Source organism: Lithobates pipiens, unplaced genomic scaffold (assembly GCF_037356315.1).
Source record: "Lithobates pipiens isolate NorthernLeopardFrog02 unplaced genomic scaffold, aLitPip1_a1.2 Scaffold_19, whole genome shotgun sequence".
Taxonomy (NCBI): Eukaryota; Metazoa; Chordata; class Amphibia; order Anura; family Ranidae; genus Lithobates; species Lithobates pipiens.
The window spans coordinates 270208418-270230319 of record NW_027507764.1 but is presented as its reverse complement, the minus strand read 5'-3'; positions in this window follow the sequence as shown (position 1 = coordinate 270230319).

The window sequence follows — 21902 nt, the reverse complement described above, 5'->3', positions numbered from 1 at the left end:
TCTACGAATTTTCCAATAAACCTCATTCAATGCTAGTCAACAAATTACGCCCACGTGCATTCAATTCTTTCCCTGAGTTTCTTTCCCGACCTGACGGATCTAGGACCTATTGCCCTCGTGAAATTTCAAACATTTTCGGTAAATTTTACCATAAACTCTACAACTGTCTTTCCCCGGAAAACCATTTTCACTTTACTCAAGAGAAATTTAGAGCCTTCTTCTCTAATCTTAAACTCCCCAAACTCTCGTCGAGCGATCTAGGGACCCTTAATAAGGCGGTATCGGCAGAGGAACTTTCTAACGTAGTGCGGGATCTTCCATCGCATAAGTCACCTGGTCCTGATGGACTCCCCTATTTCTACTATAAAACCTATCTAGACATTTTAGGACCTCACATGCTCACTCTATTTGATACTTTACTACAGGGGACCCATCCCCATCCACGTTTCTCGCATTCCTTCATCTCAGTGATCCCCAAACCGGGTAAGGATCCCTCCATCCCAGATAATTATAGGCCCATAGCCCTTCTGAATTCTGACTACGAAATATTTACTAAAATTCTTGCTTCCCGGCTATCGGTCCTTGCCCCCAAACTTATTCACAGAGATCAGGTGGGGTTTGTGCCTGGCAGACACGCAGGTGACAACACCCGCCGCACGATCAACCTGGTCGATCTTTTGGATAGGACCAACACACCAGCACTCCTACTTAGCTTAGACGCCCAAAAGGCCTTTGATAGGCTCAGCTGGCCTTATATGTTCGCCACGCTCAGGGTTTATGGGTTTCGGGGCCCTTTTTTGAGGGCATTGGAAGCTTTATACTCAACGGTCACTGCCCAGGTACAGATGTCGTCCTTTCTGTCGCCTCGCTTCCCCCTGTTGAATGGTACTCGGCAGGGGTGTCCTCTATCTCCGCTAATATTTATTTTATGTCTGGAACCCTTGGCCGAGGCTGTACGCTCTCATCCAGATATTCGTGGGGTGGTGATGCGACAGGGAGAGTACAAATTATCACTTTTTGCTGACGACGTCCTGCTAACTATTACCAACCCCCAGATATCCCTCCCCTCATTGCACAAGCTACTAACATCCTTTGGGGGTATTTCTGGGTACAAGGTTAACACCTCTAAGACTGAGGCCCTCCCCATACACATCCCTGCCACACAACTTTCTAGACTAAAAGAATCTTACCCCTACAGATGGTGCAGTGATTCACTCAAGTACCTGGGGGTTTTTCTGACCCCTTCTTATTCCCACCTGTTCCGTGCGAACTTTCCTGCCCTGTTTCAGGATATAAATAATTCACTACTGACCTGGTCTAAATACCCTATATCCCTGCTAGGCAGGGTCAACGTCCTTAAAATGTCAGTCTTGCCCAGACTGCTCTATCACTTTGAGACGCTGCCAGTGGCCGTTCCGTCCCCTCAGCTTAAACTTCTCCGACGACGTTTCCTTAAATTTATTTGGGCTGATAGGTCTCATCGCTTTGCCAGCTCTGTGGTGTTTGCGCCCGCGGGTCGGGGGGGGGGGGGTTGGGTGCTCCGGATATTGTGAAATATTATCAAGCTACCCATTTACGAATTATTGCTACCTGGTCCTCTCTTAATGCCACGAGTCGGTGGGCTACTATTGAAAAGGGGGTCCTGTATCCGGTTCACCCATGCTCCTTGACCTGGGGCGCACCATCCCCACTACCCTCCACCCTCAGACGTCAATGTACGGCCCCAATGTCATTTACCTTGGACTTGTGGCAAAAGTGTAACAAAAAGTACTCCCTCTCTTCGGCCTGCCCCCCCTCACGAATGTCTTATTTAATCCTAATATCCCTGATGGACTGTCCATGGGTAGGATTTCCCCGTGGCTAGATCCCCCTCTTTTCCAACTTAGAAACCTGGTACACCCTGTCTCCCGTAAACTTCACGCCTTTGAGACCTTGCGAGAAAAATATGACATTCCCAAACATTCGTTTTACTTCTACCTACAGGTGAGACACTTCTTTAACTCTAAATCTCCGACCTTAATCCTTGACACTCCCACAGCTTTTGAGCATCTCTGCGCTCAAGGCCCACATCAACCTAATTTAATTTCCTCTATTCACCGCATCCTCCATGAGTCGACCCCTCTAACTGAATTTACGCATCTGTATATGAGTAGATGGTCTCAGTTGTTGGACAAGCCTATCTCCCTGCAGACGTGGGATAGGATTTGGTCCTCTACTTTCAAATCCTCTAAGTGTGTTACGCAAAGGGAAACAGCAATAAAAATCCTTATGTTTTGGTATAAGACCCCCGATGTCATCCACAAATACGATTCCTCAGTCTCGCCATCTTGTTGGCGATGTGGCCTTGACATTGGGTCATTGTTCCATATCTTCTGGACATGCCCTTTGATACGGCCTTTCTGGATAGCGGTGGGGTCTTTGGTGGTGGAGGTGACGGGGGTATCCCTCCCGATTGATCCCCTTTATTGCTTGCTGGGTCTCCCTATACCAGGTATACCTAAAAACACCAATCGACTGGTTTCCTACATTTTACTTGCTGCTAAGAGGCTTGTCCCATTGTGTTGGTTGTCCAATGCAACTCCCCCCTGGCCTAGGTTACTCCAACTGGTGTCTGAAATTCGGAGAATGGAGTATTTGACAGCCTCGGTGCATGATTTGGTTCCCCAGTTCGATAAAGTGTGGGAACCCTGGGATCGATCAGCATATGGGGCCCCCCCTGCCGGTACGTCCATCTGACTGCAGCTACCGACCGGGGCCCTTTGTTGATGGCTTCCGTCCCCCCCCTTCCCTACCCTGTCCTGTCCCCCTCCCCTCCCAGGGACATACTATGCTGACCATGTGAATATTCATTTTTTTTTTTTTTGCCTCTTTTTTGGCCTCCGGCCTCTTGATGCTCAGAATAGTTTGTTTGATTTACATTGACTGTTTGTTATTTATAGTACGAGATATGGATACGCAGTTCACCCTTGTGCCTGCGTTTGTGGACATTTTTCTCTGTCTGTTGTAACTCATGCCTTACATCTTGATCTATATCTCTCTATATTCACTGATTTTTCTAATGTTCTCGTGTATTGTTTTTGTTTTTGCTTTAAAAATTAATAAAAAATTACAATTAAAAAAAAAAAAGAAAAGGGGATAGAGAGGTACAGAGAAGAGAAGAAGGGGGACAAACATGACCCCCGATGCGGGCAGAATAAAATATCACCTGCAAAAGAAATACAAAATCCTCCCTAATCTTAATCCCAAATGGGATAAAGACAGAGAGTAATCCTGACCAGTGAAGGTTCAATACCGAGTTCACTAGGCAGGATGGGGTGCATGAGCACCGCCCTAGCAGAAAGGACCATCTAAGAATTTAAACAAAATGTAACTGTCAAAAAGGCCCCAGGACCAACGTTAACGTGAGAAATTGTTTGAATCTCCCCAAAGTCCAGGAGAGAATAAAGAAAAACAAATCAGGAGAGGAAAAATACTTGAGTGTGGCAACATAAAATTGTATATGGTGAGATATATTCTAGGCGATTTCCCCGCTCAAGGCCCCCGAGAGGGGACTAGTACCCCCCCAAAGTCCCAAAACTTGTACTGCAGACAGTTCATAGTGAGTCAGGGAGGGACGTTGTCCTTCCATTTCTTGTATCTTGCAGGTTTCCACATCGAGTGCAGTGGACTGGATGGACTGGAGGGAAGTTGCCTTTTAGCCGAGTGAGGAGAGGGCTCCTGTTGCATAGCGATTGGGTCATGAGAGATGAGGCCGAGTCGTAGGAAAAGCTGTTCCCCTTCTGGAAGTGAACTAAAGGTGTAGGGTTTGCCATTGAATAACATCTTCAGTTGAAATGGAAAGAGCCACCAATATTTAATGTCCTTATTCATTAAAATTTAAATTAAAATTAAAAAGTAGCGGTTTCAAGGTGCGTCTCTTTTGAATGGTGGAGGGAGATATATCAGCAAAGACTTGTAATTGGTGTCCCTGAAAGACGATCTTGGACAGGGATCTGGATTTCTTCATGACTGCTTCTTTCACTGTATAGTGGTGAGGCTTTACTACAATATCTCGAGGCAGGCCATCATCCCTGGGGGGCCTGAGGGCCCTGTGAGCCCTATCAAGCTCTAGATGGTGTTGTGGGGTGTCAGGGAGCAGATCTTTAATGAAGGCCTGTATTGTCTCAGGAACGTCCTTGTAGGATTCAGGGAGTCCCCTGACTCTAAAGTTGCACCTCCTATTTCTATTTTCAAGGTCATCTATTTTGGCATTGGCAGTATCCAGTTGCTCTTGTAAAACTTGTAAGCAAGCAGAGTTTTGATTTGTTCTGGAAATCGTCGCATCCAGGTTGGATTCAATAGTTTCAATGCGAGATCCAATGTTCTGGAGGTCTGCTTTGATGTCATTTGTGATTTTGGTAGCCGTATTTTGTAAGCCCCTATCCAGGAGGTCTGCAAATTTAGCAAAGAGTTCAGTCACATTGATTGGCTGCAGTAAGCCCAGATCCCCAGGCTGTGTTAGAAGTTGGGGCTGAGGGAGGTTAGCTCCCAAGGGCGGGAAATCCATGTCTGGGAATGATTGCTCCAGAAGGGACACTGTGGAGGCTGGGGAAGCCATTTCAGAACGATCGGTACCTCACTGTCGTTGCAGGGCAGGAGAGGGAGAGACTGCCAGCTGTGCCCCGGTCGAGTAGGCCGCGTCCGAGCGGTGAGGCCCGGCCGCCATTTTCGCCTCTGTCTGAGAAGAACGGGTTGTCTCGAAAGTCGGCTCGAGGTTTCTCCTGATAGCCCCGGAGTACATTGGGGAGATCCCTGATGTATCCGCTACTCTGCGGACATGTTGTGGAATGAACGTTGGTTCTCTGGGCGCCGTTATCAGTCACGATCTGCCAGGGTGGGACGGAGCTCCAGGTCTATGCGGCCATCTTCGGAGCTGCCGCGCATGCGCCCGCTGAAGACAGGGTTAGATGATTGTAGGAGACTCCTCTCCCCCTCCACACCAGCAGAGTGTGAAATGAGGAGCAGTAGGCCGTTGGGTGTAGCAAGATGGCTGACCTCAGCCAGCACAGGCCGGGACCAGGGCCAGGCCTGATGGAAGATGCAGTGTGGGGGTTTGGGAGGTAGTTGCTGTCCAGGAGGGGACCCTGCAGTCGGAGGAACTCTCTCCCGATTTTCGCCGGATAGTAGTCTGGGCTCGATGCTCCTTCGCGGGTGTCCGCCGTAGGAAAGGCCGGGGATCCACAGGCTGCACTAGGCCGCACTAGGCCGGACCCAGCCACGGCCTCCTCGCTCACCCCCGAGGCTTGAACGAGCCACCGGAGCACACAGGGGGGAGAGATCAGTAGGGTTGGAGGGTGGATGATAGTCCCCTACCTCCGGATGCAGCTTAAATCACGGGAATCTGTAAGGCCTCCGGAGCGGCAAGATGGCCGCCGCGAGCTCCCGGTGTCGACCGTCCCGCTGCCGAATGGAGGGGTATGCACTCAAAATAAGGCCACCAGACGCTGCAGGGCACCCCAGGGAGTAGCCGACCGTAGTTTCAGGCACTAGTCGGGGCTTATTAAGCAAGGATGGCGATGAATGGAGCTCAGAGTACACGGAGCTCCCTCAGAAAGCGTCCTCCGCCGATCACTTCCGGACACGCCCCCTTTTTGTTTGTTTTTTGTATAAACATGGATTAGAAACAATCCAGACAGCAGGCAGAGGAATCAATGGCAGACCAGGGTTAGATAACATGGAACATAGACACGTGGTTTAGAAACAATCAAAAATAGCAGACAGAGGCATTGTGGCTAAACAGGCCAGGGTCAGTTAACATCGAAGATAGAAATGGGGTCAATCGAGGCAGCAAGAAAATGATCTGCACAGGTATTTGAAACGGGGAAATGGCAGGCTGTTAAAAATGAGGGGAACTAACATCTTAGCGATGTGTGATAATGTCTAAAGCATTCTTTGATGCATAGGCCAGGCTGGACGAACAAGGGTTATTCAGAATCAGACATTTCCTTTCCTCTGTGGGCCCTTTGATGGTGTCCCATTGCACTAGCAATTTGGAGATGCCCCAATCTGATTCAGACTTCACTAAATTAGACATTTTATTCTCTTACTTTGGAGCTCTAAACCGGATCCCCTGCGTATCATGGCTTATGAGCAGTGATGCGCTGGAGTCCTGGACCACAAGGGTGGTATCTCTTTAATTTACGCAGCTTTAGCAGAGGCCTCTGAAAAACCCTTGTATGCTCTGAGTTGGGAAAGGGACTTGAAAACCAGCTGGGAGGTTGACACATGGTATAGTTTATTTTGCAGGTCTTTTAAAGTAATAGTGAATGTCTCTCTTATGGAAGCGAGTGTCAAATTATTCACTCACTGGAACCAGGTTCCCTCCTGACTGGCAATACATTTTCCCAGTTCGTCTCCTCTTTGTTTCAGGGGATGTGGCCATGTGGGTTCTCTATTTCCCACTTGGTGGGAATGCCCATGTATTAGGGACTTCTGGAATATAGTTTGCAACGACACCCCGAGCATGAAAATGGTTAAAGCTGTTTAGGACATTTAATCTCCGAACACAAAGGCAGCTACCGAACATTCCAATCAGCCGAACTAAAACCCATACGAATAATTCTCCCCCCCCCCAAGTACGAGACGAGGCTCTGTACGGTGGGTCAAACAGGAATCAGACTCTTTATTGAAACAAATGCAGGCTCTTTTTATACACGTGAGTAGGGATGAGCCGAACACCCCCCGGTTCGGTTCGCACCAGAACTTTCGAACGGACCCCAAATTCGTCCGAACGTTAGAACCCCATTGAAGTCTATGGGACTCGAACGTTCGAAATTAAAAGTGTTAATTTTAACGGCTAATATGCAAGATACTGTCCTAAAAAGGGTTTGGGGACCTGGCTCCTGCCCCAGGGGACATGGGTCACTGCAAAAAAAACTTTTAAAAACGGCAGTTTTGGCGGGAGCACTGATTTTAATGACGATTAAAATGAAAAAAAAATGAAATATTCCTTTAAATATGGTGCCTGGGGGGTGTCTGTAGTATGCCTGTGAAGTGCCACGTGTTTCTGGTGTCCCTGCACAAAATGACATTTCACGGAAATAACGTCATTTAAGGCTGCTTGCGGTTTTAATGTTATATCTGGTTCCTGCAATATGGTTGAAAATCATTGAGAAAAATGGCATGGGTAGCCCTCCCTGCCCATTACCAGCCCCTTTGGGTCTTGTACGCATATTAAGGGGAACCCCATACCCATATTAAAAAAAGGAAATACGTGTGGCCCCCAGGCCCTATATTCTCAGAACAGCAGTATACAGGCGGTGCAAACAAGACAGGGACTGTGTAGGTTTGTTGTGTTAAGTTGAATCGGTTTGTAATTTTCAACTGGTACATTTTTAAAGTGTAGCTCCAGTCAAAAAAACTATTTTTAAGCTTTTTGGAAAACATAGGGAAGGGTTATCACCCCTGTATAATTTGTTTTGCCGTCCGTCTTTTTCAGAGCACGCAGACAGCACGCACAATCTCCTAACACTGACTGAGAGCTCTATTTAAAACGAGCAAGATATTTAGCTATATAGGTGGATATAGCGGTGTATACTGCGTTCAGAGCACGCAGACAGCACGCACAAACTCCTAACACTGACTGACAGCTCTATTATAAAAGATAGATATATCGCTAGATATATAGGTGAATATAGTGGTGTATACTGCGGTCAGGGCATGCAGACAACAACCACTACAGAAGAGCAAGAACGAAAAATCGGCCGATAACGATCGGTGTATACTGTGTTGAAGGTACACAGAACACCCATTAACTGCTACAGATGCCAACACACTACACAAGGCCGCCGCGCTGGCGGCCTTATATAGTGTGGGGCGTGTACTACACAGCCTGAGCTATGATTGGCCACAAGCATCCTGCCTGTGGCCAATCATGGCTCTCCTCGCTACCGGCCAATCATGAGCCAGCAATGCACTGCGCCATCGCAGTGCATTGTGGGCTGTGAGCGCCACACGAATTTGGTGTGAATTCGCCGAACGGGCGAACACGAAGCTCATCCCTACACGTGAGAATACTGCAGGCGTCACATGAACAATGACCCGGATCCACCCACAACATCACACAATGGTTACATAACAAGCCCCCAAAACACATTATTCTGAGTGTCAATACCTCCCCTAGTGGACAATAGGTGAGTTCATTAGCACACTTAATAATTGGTGAAGGGAAAACTGCCTCAGACAAGATTAACACGATTTACTTATTCAGACAAAAGCAACATCGTAAGGTCTCTTACATTGAACTTCCTGGAATGCCCATATTAGGAGGTATACTTCCTGGCATAGACCTCACAGTGTACAGGGGATAAAATTTCCATATTTCTTGAGAGATATCGTTGATGAATATTACTGTCCCCTTTTGAAGTAATCCAATCATATTCTCAGGGTTCATTCTTTTCTTGGTCACCCTGCACCCAAAAGTGACTCCCGTCCCATGGCTCCCTCCTTGTGGGACACTCTGGCAGACCAGGCTTGATCCTTCTTGGGTCAACTTGGGATGTCTGGAACTAGGAGGCCAGAGTGATGTCTGTTTGCTGGGACAACCCCTCAGCATTGCCATTTTGCTTACCGGGTCGGTAGCTGATGGTGAAATTGTAAGGTTGCAGGGCTAAGCTCCACGGCAGCAACCTGCCATTGTCTTCTGAGACCCAATTAAGCCAGACCAATGGGTTGTGGTTGGTGACTAATGAAAATTCCTGTCTGTACAAATAAGGGTTTAACATTTTAAGGGCCCAGACCAGGGCCAAGCGCTCCTTCTCCAATGCAGCATAGCTCACTTCCTGGGGTAATAACTTTCTGCTCAGGTATGCGACAGGGTTTTCTCCTCCATCCTCCCCGATTTGGCCCAGCATGACCTCCAGTCCAAATATGGAAGCGTCTGTGTGAACAAGGAAATATTTGTTTGGTACTGGGGCAGCCAAGACAGGGGCATTTACAAGTGCTTGCCTGAGGGCTAGAAATTAGGCTTCACAAGCTGGAGACCACAGGACCTGCCTAGGTAAATTCTCTTTCGTCAGGTCAGTCAGGGCTTGGCGATAGCACTATAGTCAGGGACAAAACGTTGGTAGTACCCTGCAGTCCCCAAGAAGGCTAATACCTGGGTCTTAGTATGGGGTGTGGGCCAGTTAGCTACTGCCTCTACCTTGGCTGGCTCTGGTCTATGGTTCCCATACCCTACTCGGTATTCCAGGTACTGCACCTCCGCCATACCTAGATGGCACTTGTCCTATTTCAAGGTCAGGACTCCAAATCTTGTCCATAACCACCCCTACGTGAACCAGGTGCTCCTCCCAAAACCCACTGTAGATCGCAATGTCATCAAGGTATGCACATGAAAAATCCTGAAAGCCATTGAAGAGCCTATCCAGCATACGTTAGAAGTTAGCCGGGGCATTTTTCATCCCAAATGGCATGACCTTAGACTGGTACAAGCCAAACACAGGTTTATTGTAGTTAAATAAGGTCCCCTGGCTATATGATCTAGCAATTCATCTACCCTGGGCATCGGGTAGGTGTCAGTGGTGGTCTTCTCATTGAGTTGCCTGTAGTCCATTGTTGTGGAAATTCTTATAAAATGTATGTTGTCAAGGGTCCTCCAGTGTCGGCTTTGCTGTAATGTGCTCATATGAGTGTATACACACATACAGACATTGGCAGAAGGTCATTGGCTGCGAAAACCTTCCTGTGGACACTGCAGATATGTTTGCTCTTTTAGGGATGTTCGTTTATGCCTCACCAAGAGACTGGCCACTTCTTGGCAGCTGCATTAATGACTCCTAGCAGACATGTTTGTGCACATGGGAACTATAGCATAACTATACGAAAATTATGTCTCACTGAGCCATGTTTTTATATGATTAGCTTAATTGAAAGCATTTAGTCGGTTTGCACATGGTCTTGTGCAGAGCCAGCTTTCTAGTGTTCCTTGGTCTCACAGATAGCATGGCTCTGCACGTGATCATTTGCACACGTCACTGCTAGTCTATTTGAATGTATACATGTCTGTGATTGATTCCTTTGAAAGAATACAAATGTCTGATTGGCTGTCTGTGAAGACACCACCTTCTTTTATTACTCATGTTGTTGTTTGTATTAACATCCTTATATGGTCATTTCTTGTGAGGTCACATCTGTGTAGGAGGCGATTGACGGTTGGAGCCAATCCTTCCTCTTTGTAATTTGTTTTGTTGTCTTAAATAAAAGCAGAACAAAAGGGGGGCGTGATGGGCCTCTGTTTATATGTCACATTGTGCTTCAGCCCTTGGTTCCACTCAGACGGCAGGTGCGTTTGCGGCTATGCTGCGCCAGTGGGCCTTATCTGCATGACGCTTCTCTGCTGCTTAGATGGTGGACGGGTGCCATGTAGCTTTGGCCCTGGGGGTCTCTCTGGTGATGTTTTTCCCATGGCCTGTTTCATTCACCTATAAGGTTGGTCCTCTCCCCTCCCCTTTTTTCTCCAACAATTAGGATATTGTTCCTTTGTTTTCATTTATGCAATGGTTACTATGGAAATACCAGGAGTGGCTATTCTGGACACATGTCTGTTTCTTTCAATGCGCTGCATTAGCAGACGTACCCAATTGTGGGACGCTCCCATCTGCCTAAGGAAGGTCACTGGGAGATGACGTCTTTGCGTTGTATGCGATGACACCGCTCCTATACAGAAACTTACTATGCTAACACTAATTAGACAGACAGCACTGCGCAGGTGCCAACTGCTTTTTAAGCTCATTGGTGGCGCCTTGCTCAGTACAAACTTTGACTGTCAGAAGCAACAATTCCCCAGCTACTTGCCATTTGATGTAAGTAAACAAACTTTGATACTTTTTATTACTAATCTTTGCGGGAAAGAAGGGGGAAGAAAGGAAAGGGGAAGCATAGTTAAAGGAAAAAGAAGATGGAATAAGGAATAGGAAAGGGAAAAGGATTTAAAAAAAATTTTTTTTTTTCTTTCTTGCTATTTTCAATTAGAAAGGCTGTTAATGGAACACTTGATTACAATAACATTCAAAATATCCTTACTACCTAATTAAATATCCCTCTTGGGTATACCAACAGAGCATTTACAACACTTTAGAAACAGTCTCCTCTATATAAGAGGGACTTATGTAGGATTTAGGGGCATATGCAAATGCTACAGTACATATCCAATCATTTATAATAATTTATTCTGTTACTCTGTTACTCTACCTTAGGGTTATTTGTGATGGTGCTGTGGAAGATGCTCCTCTGGGGGTCCCTTGTGAGGGCTGCTCTGAGCTCGCTTAAAGAGAATTGCTTTTGTATACATTGGTATATTCACTTCTACATTCTTCAATTTTTGGTATGTATATTGGACATGCTCAGATATTGCAATGTTGTTTTTGCCTGGGGAATGGGGAACCAGAGGGGAGACGTACGTTTCAAAGGGTTGCATTAATTCATTAGATGGAATTTGTGCTTAATAGTACAGGAGATCAGGAGATATGGCTGTGTGCATAGCGTACAGCCTAATTTTGCTGACACCACGCATAACCAGGTAGTTCCGTCTTTCTTAGGCACCAGGACTACAGGAGAGGCCCAAGGGCTGTCAGAGGGCTCAATAACTCCTAACTGAGTCACCTGTATCTCCTTCCGCATTTCTTCTCGGACTGCTTCATGGATATGGTAGGAGGGCTGTTGAAAGGGTGCTTGTCCAGGGGTCTCTACCTTATGTACAGCCAGGGTCGTATAGCCCAGTTTTTGGGAGAAAGTTGCCTGTTTCTCCCACAGAAGCCGCTTAGCCTGTTCCTTCTTTGTGGGGCTTAACCAGTCCCCTAGCTGTATGAGGCTAATGAGGTCAGTCTGGGGGTCTTTCTCTAGTAAGTCAGGGAGGGGTAAACTTTCGGAGTCATCTGCAGCAGGGGCACATACTTCAGCAACATCCTCCTGCCATTCCTGATCCTCCTTCAGCATGTTCACATGAAAAGTTTGCTGGATTCCTTCATCTGCACAGCTGGCAATAACATAGGTGGTATCACATACCTGGGCTACTACTTTATACAGGCCCTGCCAAGATGCTTGCATCTTGTCGGTCTTCACAGGCTTGAGCACTAAGACCTTCTACCCAACCTGGAAGATACGCGGTCGGGCCCCCGATCATACAATCTCTTCTATCTCCCCTGGGCCATCTGCAGATTCTCCCTTACCATCAGAGACAGTTGCTCCATGTGGTCCCTGAGTTCCAGACCATAGGGCACTATGTGGGTCCCCTCCTGCTCTGTCTCTCCCTCCCAGTTTCCTCTAATGAGATCGAGGGGTCTGCTGACCTTTCTACCATGGAGTAACTCGAAGGGAGAGAACCCAGTAGATTCCTGTGGTATCCCAGTCTCTGCAAGCGTACAAAAAGATCCTCAGCATTTGCTTGAGGGTCCTGTTAAAGCGATCACAGAGACCATTAGTCTGGGGGAGGTAAGGTGAGCTCAGCAAGGGCTTAATATTGCACACCTTCCACAACTTCTGGGTGAGCACAGCGGTAAACTGAGTTCCCTGATCAGAGAGAATCTCCTTAGGGAACCCCACTCTAGTAAATATCGTAACAAGGGCAGCAGTTACTGTCTCTGCTTCAATGTTGGACATAGCTTCTGCCTCTGTGTAACGGGTAGCGTAGTCCACCAAGGTGAGAATATATTTCTTCCCGGATGTACTAGGCCTGGCCAAGGGACCCACAATGTCAATGGCTATGTGGTAAAAGGGCTCCCCAATAATAGGCATGGACATAAGTCTGGCCTTAGGGTGGTCCCCCCCGCTTATCCACCCGTTGACATGTGTCACACATTTTGCAGTACTGTCGCACATACTGGTTAAAATTGGGCCAGAAGAAATTCTGTGTAATTCTATGGGCTGTGCGACGGGACCCTAGATGTCCTGCTAGTGGTACATCATGCCTGATTCGCAGAATCTACAGCTGGTAGTTTTTAGGTACCACCAGCTGTCATTTCTGCGAAGGGGCTTTACTTTTCGGGGATGGCTTAGGGATCCTATATAGTCTATCCCTCACCCATTCATAAAGCTCCCCATCTTTACCCCTTTCCTGAGTATCTGTCTTAGCCCTATACTTATGTAAGGCCGGGTCCTCCCAGGTTTCCCTCCCAAATGCCTCTGGGGTATCCCAGCCTAGGGGAGCCTGATCTAAGGTACATGTCGGAGAAGATAGTCTTACCTGGATCTCAGCAGCAAGCAGGCCGGTTCCAACAGCACAGGTCTGGGCATGGGTAGTCACTGGGTTGGCTTCAGCGGGGCCCATCGGGGTGTAAACAGAAATGAGGGGGCCAAATCATTCCCCAGTAGTACATGCACTGGCAAATCCTTCATCACCCCCACATTCACATGTCCCGAACCAACCCCCCAATCCAGGAGAACACGGGCAATGAGTAGCCAGAACACAATGCCTCCTGCTACCCTTATTGTTATAGTGTCTCTGGTGTGTTGGCTCTCTGGGATGAGGTTCTTCTGTAGTAGGGTCAGGGTGGAGCCAATATCACGTAGGCCTTTGGCTACCTTTCCATTAACCCGGACAGTCTGCCTGTGTTGCTGCCTGTTGTCCTGGTTAGCTGCTTGTACTGGATCAGCCTCATGCAGGATGCCCCAATGTTCTTACTCCTCAACACGGTGAGCCACAGGCATGGATGTGCGGGATTCCCCCCTGTCGGCTTTCTCCATGACTGGGACTGCCTGGCTGGTTTCAACAGACAGTCTGGCTTTTAGTGCCCTAGCTGTATACCCCCGAAACACCTGGTGTGAGTAGTCCTGAGCATTGAACCTGGGCTGCTGAGAATAAGTGGCCACTGGAGGGGCTGCTGTAGGGCGTTACGACTATGGTTGGTAGGCACCAGCTGGAAGGGGTGCCGCTGGTCAATAATCCACCTGAGCTGTTGTCTTGACCACGGGGTTATCCAGTTTGCGGGCACCTGTGTATTCATCCACCAGGCGAGCTTCTGCAGGGAAGGTGAAAGGTTTTCGGTGCCGGACCTACTCTCTGACTTCTAGGGTCAGCTTGCCAAGGAAGTGCTCTAGCAGGAACAGCTGCAGCACCTCTTCCCTGGATATTGCTTGACATCTAGTGACCCAGGGGGATGCCATGCGGTGTAGGCGGCATGCCCACTCGGTATATGAGTCGGTGTGACGGCATAACTAGCCAAAAGTGCTTCATTTACCAGCCCATAGATCATAATCTCCTCATCTGGGATGGTCAAGAATGCTTCACTAGCCTGGCCAGACAATTTCCCAGAGGAATGGTACCTCATTCCACTGTGGGCACCCAGTGTAGGGCACATTGCCGTTCAAAATCGGCAAGGTACCCATCAATCTCCCCCCCTGTTTCGATTACATTTTTAAAAGCAGCTAAATGTACCTTTCTCCTTTCAGTTGGTGCTGCTGTGACTCCTGCTGCTGCAGCACCTCTTTGCTGTAGCCAATTTGCCTCTACAGCAGTTATAACTTGGTCTATGATCTCCACTGTAGGATTAGGGCCATAATGTGTCAGTCTTATGTTAACAGCCCGAACAAAACTTGTCTCTGCGGGTGTCCTGTCTATTATGCTGGGCCTTTCGGTTATGTTGGGTCTTTCGGCTCTATCCATTTAGACTAATTCTGCAATAATGTCCTTATTCTTATGCTTGTTGGCTGGTCGGCCCCAGTTCTCCAGTAAATTCTTGAGGGTAGATCGCTTTAGCCGCTCGTACTGTGCTTCCATTGGCCTGTGTCCTCTTGTAGCTGTCCTTCTGGACTGTGGGAATCATCCCACTGCTTGCCACCAATTGTAACGACACCCTGAGTATGAAAGGGGTTAAAGCCGTTTAGGACATTACATTTCCGAACACAAAGGCAGCTACCGAACACTCCAACCAGCCGAACAAGAAACCCATATGAATAATTCTTCCCCCCAAGTACGAGACGAAGCTCTGTATGGCGGGTCAAACAGGAATCAGACTCTTTATTGAAACAAATGCTGGTTCTTTTTATACACTTGAGAATACTGCAGGCATCACATGAACAATGACCCGGATCCCCACCCACAACATTCCACAATGGTTACATAACGAGCGCCCAATACACCTTATTCTGAGTGTCAATACCTCCCCTAGTAAACAACTGGTGAGTCCATTAGTACACTTAATAATAGGTGAAGGTAAAACTGCCTCAGCCAAGATTAACACGATTTACTTATCCAGACGAAAGCAACATCGTTAAGCAATAGTGTTCAGTCTCTTACATTGAACTTCCTGGAATGCTCATATTAGGAGGTATACTTCCTGGCCATAGACCTCACAGTGTACAGGGGATAAAATCTTCATATTTTTTGAGAGGTATTGTTAATGAATATTACTGTCCCCTTTTGAAGTAATCCAATCATATTCTTAGGGTTCATTCTTTTCTTGGTCACCCTGTGACCAAAAGTGACTCCTGTAACATAGTTTTTCATTTGCTGCATAAGGTCACCGGCCTTGCAATCCTTAAAACTCCCAAAATTGCCTTGCTGAATAGCAAGCCATTCGGATGCTCAAAGCCCCTCCTAAAACATACTCACTTTATACTGCTAGGTGCCAAGATAACCTTGGCATAAGCATTGAAGCAACTTCAAATAAAAAATGTATTGAAATAAAAAGAAAGGCTTAATCTCATAGGTGGATGAGGAAAAGTAGTTCCGATTTTATGTTAACTTCCATGCTACCAAAAAATGTGCTCTGCCAGTTTATAGCTGATGCTCCATGTATAAGCAGCTATTTGCATGCAGTTAAAAAGTGGGAAAGTGACATATAATTGGCAATGTGTGTGTACAAATCAGGGTCAAGCCAGATAAAGCAGTGAGCATTTTAGCGATTTCCACTGGAGCAAAATGTGCTCAATTTCCCAGTGATCAGTGTAACAATATTTCATGCAATTTAGAATAAATCAACAGATATGGTTTACTTGTTGCCTGCATAAAAAATTGCATGGTAATTGAAACCCTTAGTGACAGTGCAAAAAAAGGCCCAAACCATAAATACCCAAACAGTTCCACCAAAGCTTTGCAAATACATTAGTACATAAATATTACAATATGATAGCTATAGGTAGCAGCTACATGACTAGGTGTTTCCATTAGAGAAGTCACTTTGACATATAACACGTTTATTTTTTTCTGTGGTATGTTTCGAGAACCCAAACTTTTTTCATTCCATTCTCCTCCAGTATTTCATCTACCATTTTATAACCATCAACTCACAATTCTGCAGGTCGAATGAGCTGCAATTCTGCCATCAAGTGGTCTTTGCCCACTTTCCCTTCCATTATTTCTAGGTTTGCCATATGTATCACTCACACCACCACTATCCATAATAATACAGCAATAATAATTTCAGTGCTATTAGAGCTTTCCTCCCACCACACAGATACATTCTATTGCTCATATTTAGATAAAAAAGGCATTTCCACACAGCTCCAGTGTCTAGTCAGTTACAACAAGCTTGTTTTCTTCAGAGAAAAGCCAGATTTAATTTCCACTACCAAAGGAATGCCCATGACTGAAACAATATTAAAGATTGACTACTTGGGCTTAAAAGTTCTAAAATAGGGAAGAGGACTTTGTAGAGTTAAGCCCAAATTTACATAATCATTTTACTCATCATAACATGTTATAACTAAAAAGATAAATGATCTAACCTGTTAATAATCTCAATATATGTTTTAGCTACTACCAGTATACTCATAATAGTGATATCTTACATCTCAATGGAGATTTTTATTTTAGCTGGCAAGGACTTTAGAAATGGTATGAAGTTGGACACCATAAAGTTATTGTATAAAAGTGTTATTGTCTATTCTAATCACATTATTTTGTAGAATTTTCATCAAGATTATTAAGAAAAGATATGTCACATAATTAGAGAATGCATAGCACAATTTTGTAGGTTTTGTACACAGTTTTGTACATAACAAATTTTGTATGTATTGGAATCCCATGTTTGTAGTACTTTACTGACAAACTTTTTTTTTTTTTGTAATAGTGTGCATACACACAACATTATTAAGCTGAGTATGTAAATTGTAAAATGCAACAATGTTTTTCTCTCGTAAATACTGGAAAATGTTAAACACTGCAGGCCTGTTATAAAATGATATCTTTTATTTTTATCCCTGTAATGTGTATATCACAATGTATCCATGTGGAAGCAATAATACTTAAATCTTAACCTCTGAATACTGTTTGGACAAGCTTGTAACTACCGGTAATAAACAAACTTAGATTTATTAACATTACCACAAAACACACACACACACTAGTAAGGATTATAGTGAAAAATAGATAATTTTGTTTACACTTGATATTGATTGTAAAGATTTGCAAGTTTATGCTTTGATGTAAATATATATATATATATATATATATATATATATATATATATATATATATATATATATATATATACATATATATATATATATAAACACAACTTATAATTAACTAAATCTGATCTCTTTTGTCCATGTGCCTTGAATTGCTGGAATTGTTGAACATTTCAGTTCCTTTTGTCGGCAACAACTAGCTATTGATACTACCTCTGGGAGCAGTAGCTATCTCTTTTATGTTCATTTTCTTATCAATGAAGGAAGAGAATGACTGGCTTTGGCTTCCATCTAAATCCCCCTGACATGCTTTACCTTGGTACATATCCTGCAGCAAATAGATACTGTTAGTATGTCCTGCTGTCTTCATTTAATGGCCTGAACAGGTGCTGATAGATGAAGTAGCTGACAGGCCGCTCTACTGTTAGAACTGGTATATTTGGTTACATATGCATTTGTTGGCTGTTTGAGAACTGAATTACTTCAATTGTATCTGAGGTCAGCTCTTTTCTCATTAATCAGTGCAAGATAAATCCTGTCTACTTTTTGGTAAATAAAGATTTTTGACTTTTAAATGACTGACATTTTCAAAATAATGTGTATCTTTTAGAAGAAGTAAAGGCTGTCTCTTGTCAGTTGGATTTCATTTCTGAGTTGTAGATATGTTAAAGAATAAACTTCTGTGGCAGTTTACTCTGAGAATTTACAGTGAAAAAGAAGTCATCTCTGACAGAAGAATACATTATATCTTGCAATTCTTAATTCTGTAAATATGTAAAAAAAATCTATAATGTTAAAACTTGCTTGACCATAGGTAGAAGAAAACTAAAAAGGCAACTACACACGCACACACATTGGGGGAGATTTACAAAAAATGGAGTGTACAATCTGGTGCAGCTCTGCATAAAAGTCAATCAGCTTCCAGGTTTTATTGTTCAAGCTTAATCACTTGCCAACCACTGCACGCTGATCTACGTCGGTAGAATGGCACAGATGCACAAATGGGCGTACCTGTACACCCTCGCTCCCGCGACGACCCCCCCCCCCCCATGCCTGCCGCATTCAGATTCATTCCAGAACCAATCAATCTTCAGGTGCAGGCCAATGATTTCTGGACTGGACCTACTGATCGATTCTGGCAAATGAAAATGCTTCCCTTGCCTGTAAGTGTAAACACGGGCAGGGGAAGTGATGTCATTTCCCCTTGTGGAATTCTTTTTGGTTCCAGAGAGGAGAGAGGATATCTAAACGTGAGTTTCACAACACTACACTAACACCAGTACACATAGGTATACTTGTTACCCCCTGATCACCCCCCCCCCCCCCAGTTAACCCATTCACTCCCTGTCACTGTGTCACTAATTGCAGTTGTCAGATTTTTTACTGATCACTGCATTGGTGTCAGTTGTGACTGTAATAAGTATTAGGGCAGTTAGTAATAGGCCCAGGTAGGTCTAGGGTACCCCCTAATAAAGGTTTAACCCCTTGATTGCCCCCCAGTTAACCTTTTCCCCCTGTCACAGTTTTTATAGCATCAAGTACCCCCATATACTACCTAATAAAGGTTTTAACTACCTGATTGCCCCCTAGTTAATCCTTTCACTCCCTGTCACCAGTCATCACTGTATTAGCGTTACGAGTGAAGCTAGTTAGTTAGTTTGTTTTTCATAGCGTCAGGGCACCCACCGTATATTACCCAATAAAGGTTTAACCCCCTGATTGCCCGACGGGTGACATCACTTAGGTTTTAGCATCAGTTAGGTTCTGTGTCGCCCCAGGCAGCGTCAGATTAGTGCCAGTAGCACTAACACCCATGCACACACCATATACATCCCTTAGTAGGATAGTGTCTGAACGGATTAATATCTGATCAGTTCTATACTAGCATCCCCAGTAGTTTAAGGTTTCTAAAAATGCAGCGTTAGCGGGATCAGCCCAGATGCCTATTAGCATCTGTGTTTAGCCCCTCCGCCCAGCCCACCCAAGTGCAGTATCAATTGATCACTGTCACTTACTTAAAACACAACACATATAACTGCAGCATTCACAGAGTCAGGCCTGATCCCTGTGAACGTTAACAGTTTTTTGGTAGTGTTTGAAGCAGTAGCTGACAGTCAGGTGCTCTTTTTTCCTGTGAGTTTCACTAGTTGTACCAGTAAATTTAGAGAATTACAAAAAATACTCTGACAGGGGTCCGTTCAGCTAATATACACTAGTAGTACCAACATCCCAAGAAAGATATATGCACAGAGAGTTTGGAGGTAAGGGACTTTTACGGTACCAAAAATTGAAAACAAAGGAAAATATACTGAAAAAATATCTAAATTTATTTAACACATACTCCACATATATATAAAAAAATCCAACATTTAATACAATTCCCTATGGTCTATAACAGACACCTGATACATAGACACAGGTGACATTCTATTATTATTAAGAAGCCGATCAAGGTGAAACATGTTGAACGTACTGGGATGGAACCTCTATCGGTCTTTAATAGAATGTCACCTGTCTGTTATAGGGAATTGTATTAAATGTTGGATTTTTTATATATATGTGGAGTATGTGTTAAATAAATTTATATATTTTTTCAGTATATTGTCTTTTGTTTTCAATTTTTGGTACCGTAAAAGTCCCTTACCTCCAAACTCTCTGTGCAGTAATTTTAGAGGCCAAAGTGTCCAATCGAAGGTACATTAGTGAAGAGGCCTACACATTTCTGAGCATGACAGATGAGAGTGAAGAGGAAGTCACCCATCTGTCAGATTCAGGCTCAGTATTTGAACTCGTAGACAGCAGCATCAACAGATAGCTCTGACGATGGAGTAGCGGTCCCTGCCAAGGTCAGGTGTACCCGACGCTGTTCTTCTGCTATTGTTGAGGTGCAAGAACCGCAGGGCTCTCGTATCGAGCAGAGAGCCAGTACTAGTGCCGCTCATCCTTCTGGTGAACTGGCAAGCACCAGCGGCCTAGTACACCCTGGTTGTAGTCAAACCAGCACTGCAGTATCACGTGCTGATGTGGCAAGTAGAGTCACTAAGAACCCACCACTTCTTCCAGGGAGTCCACCACTTCTGCAGCATCCGTACTTCCCCCATTCACTGACCAACCCAGAATTCAAGTGGAAACAGTTGATTTTACGTCATTTGATATTTATTCGCAGTTTTTCACAGATCTATTGTGGACCAGAGCAACTTGTATGCTGGTAAATTCATCACTGCTAATCCCCTAATTGACCCTTGCCAGAGAATGGAAACCTAGTACAGTTTCCGAATTTAAGACCTTTCTGGGCTTATCCCTCCTCATGGGCATAATTAAAAAGAGTGAGTTGCGGTCCTATTGGTCCACTGACCCAATTCATCATATGCCCGTGTTCTCTGCCTCCATGGCCAGGACACAATACTAGCAGATCTTGCGGTTCGTGCATTTTAATGACAATGAACTCTGTCGTCCTTGGGGTGACCCTGAATAAGATCGGCTCCACAAAATGTGGCCCCTCGTAAAACCACTTCAACCAACAGTTTGCAGCCTTGTTTACTCTTGATTAATTTGTTTGCATTGATGAGTCCCTGAATAAGGTTTCTGGCCGGCTTGTCAAACAGTATCTTCCCAGCAAGCGTGTCAGATATAGGGTCAAGATGTATAAGCTCTGTGACAGGGCCAGAGGCTATACATATAGTTTTATGGTTTATGAGGGAAAAGATAGCCACGTGGAGTTGGATAACTTCCCAGACTACACTGGTAAGATTGTGTGGGACTTGGTGTCACCCTTATTCGGAAAGGGGTATCACTTGTACGTGGACAATTATTACATGAGCGTGCCACTTTTTATTCACTTGTTTTATCATGGAATTGGCGCATGTGGCACCGTGCGATCTAAGTACTGGGGCTTACCCCAGTGGCTTGTAGATTCCCATCTTAGGCGGGGGAGAGAGCCTGCTTGAGAAATAATAATTTGCTCACAGTGAAGTGGAAGGATAATCAGGATGTTTTTGTTCTGTCCTCCCTGCATGCAGACACGACAGTCCAAATTCAAACGGCCACTGGTGTTGTAGAGAAACCCCTCTGAGTCCACGAATACAACCTTAATATGAGAGGGTTGGACCTCAACGACCAGTTGATGGTGCCATACTTAATGCCAGTAAGGCCAGACACTGGTATAAAAAAATGTCTATATACTTATTCCAATTGGCTCTGCTAAACGCTTATGTGCTATACAAAACATCAGGACGAACTTAATCCTTCCTTAAATTCCAGGAAGAGATCATCACAGCCCTTTTGTTTCCAGACAGTGCTGTGCCCCAAATTCCCAGCGCAAATTTAGTAAGCCGGCTGCATGGGAAGCATTTTCCATATGTCCTCCCTGGTACCCTTATCCAGCGACCACCCCAAAGAAAATATTGCGTGTCTGTAGGAAACACGGATATAGGCGTGACACCCACTATTATTGTCCCTCCTGTCCTGACCATCTTGGTCTTTGCATCGTTGAATGTTTTGGATGCTACCACACATTA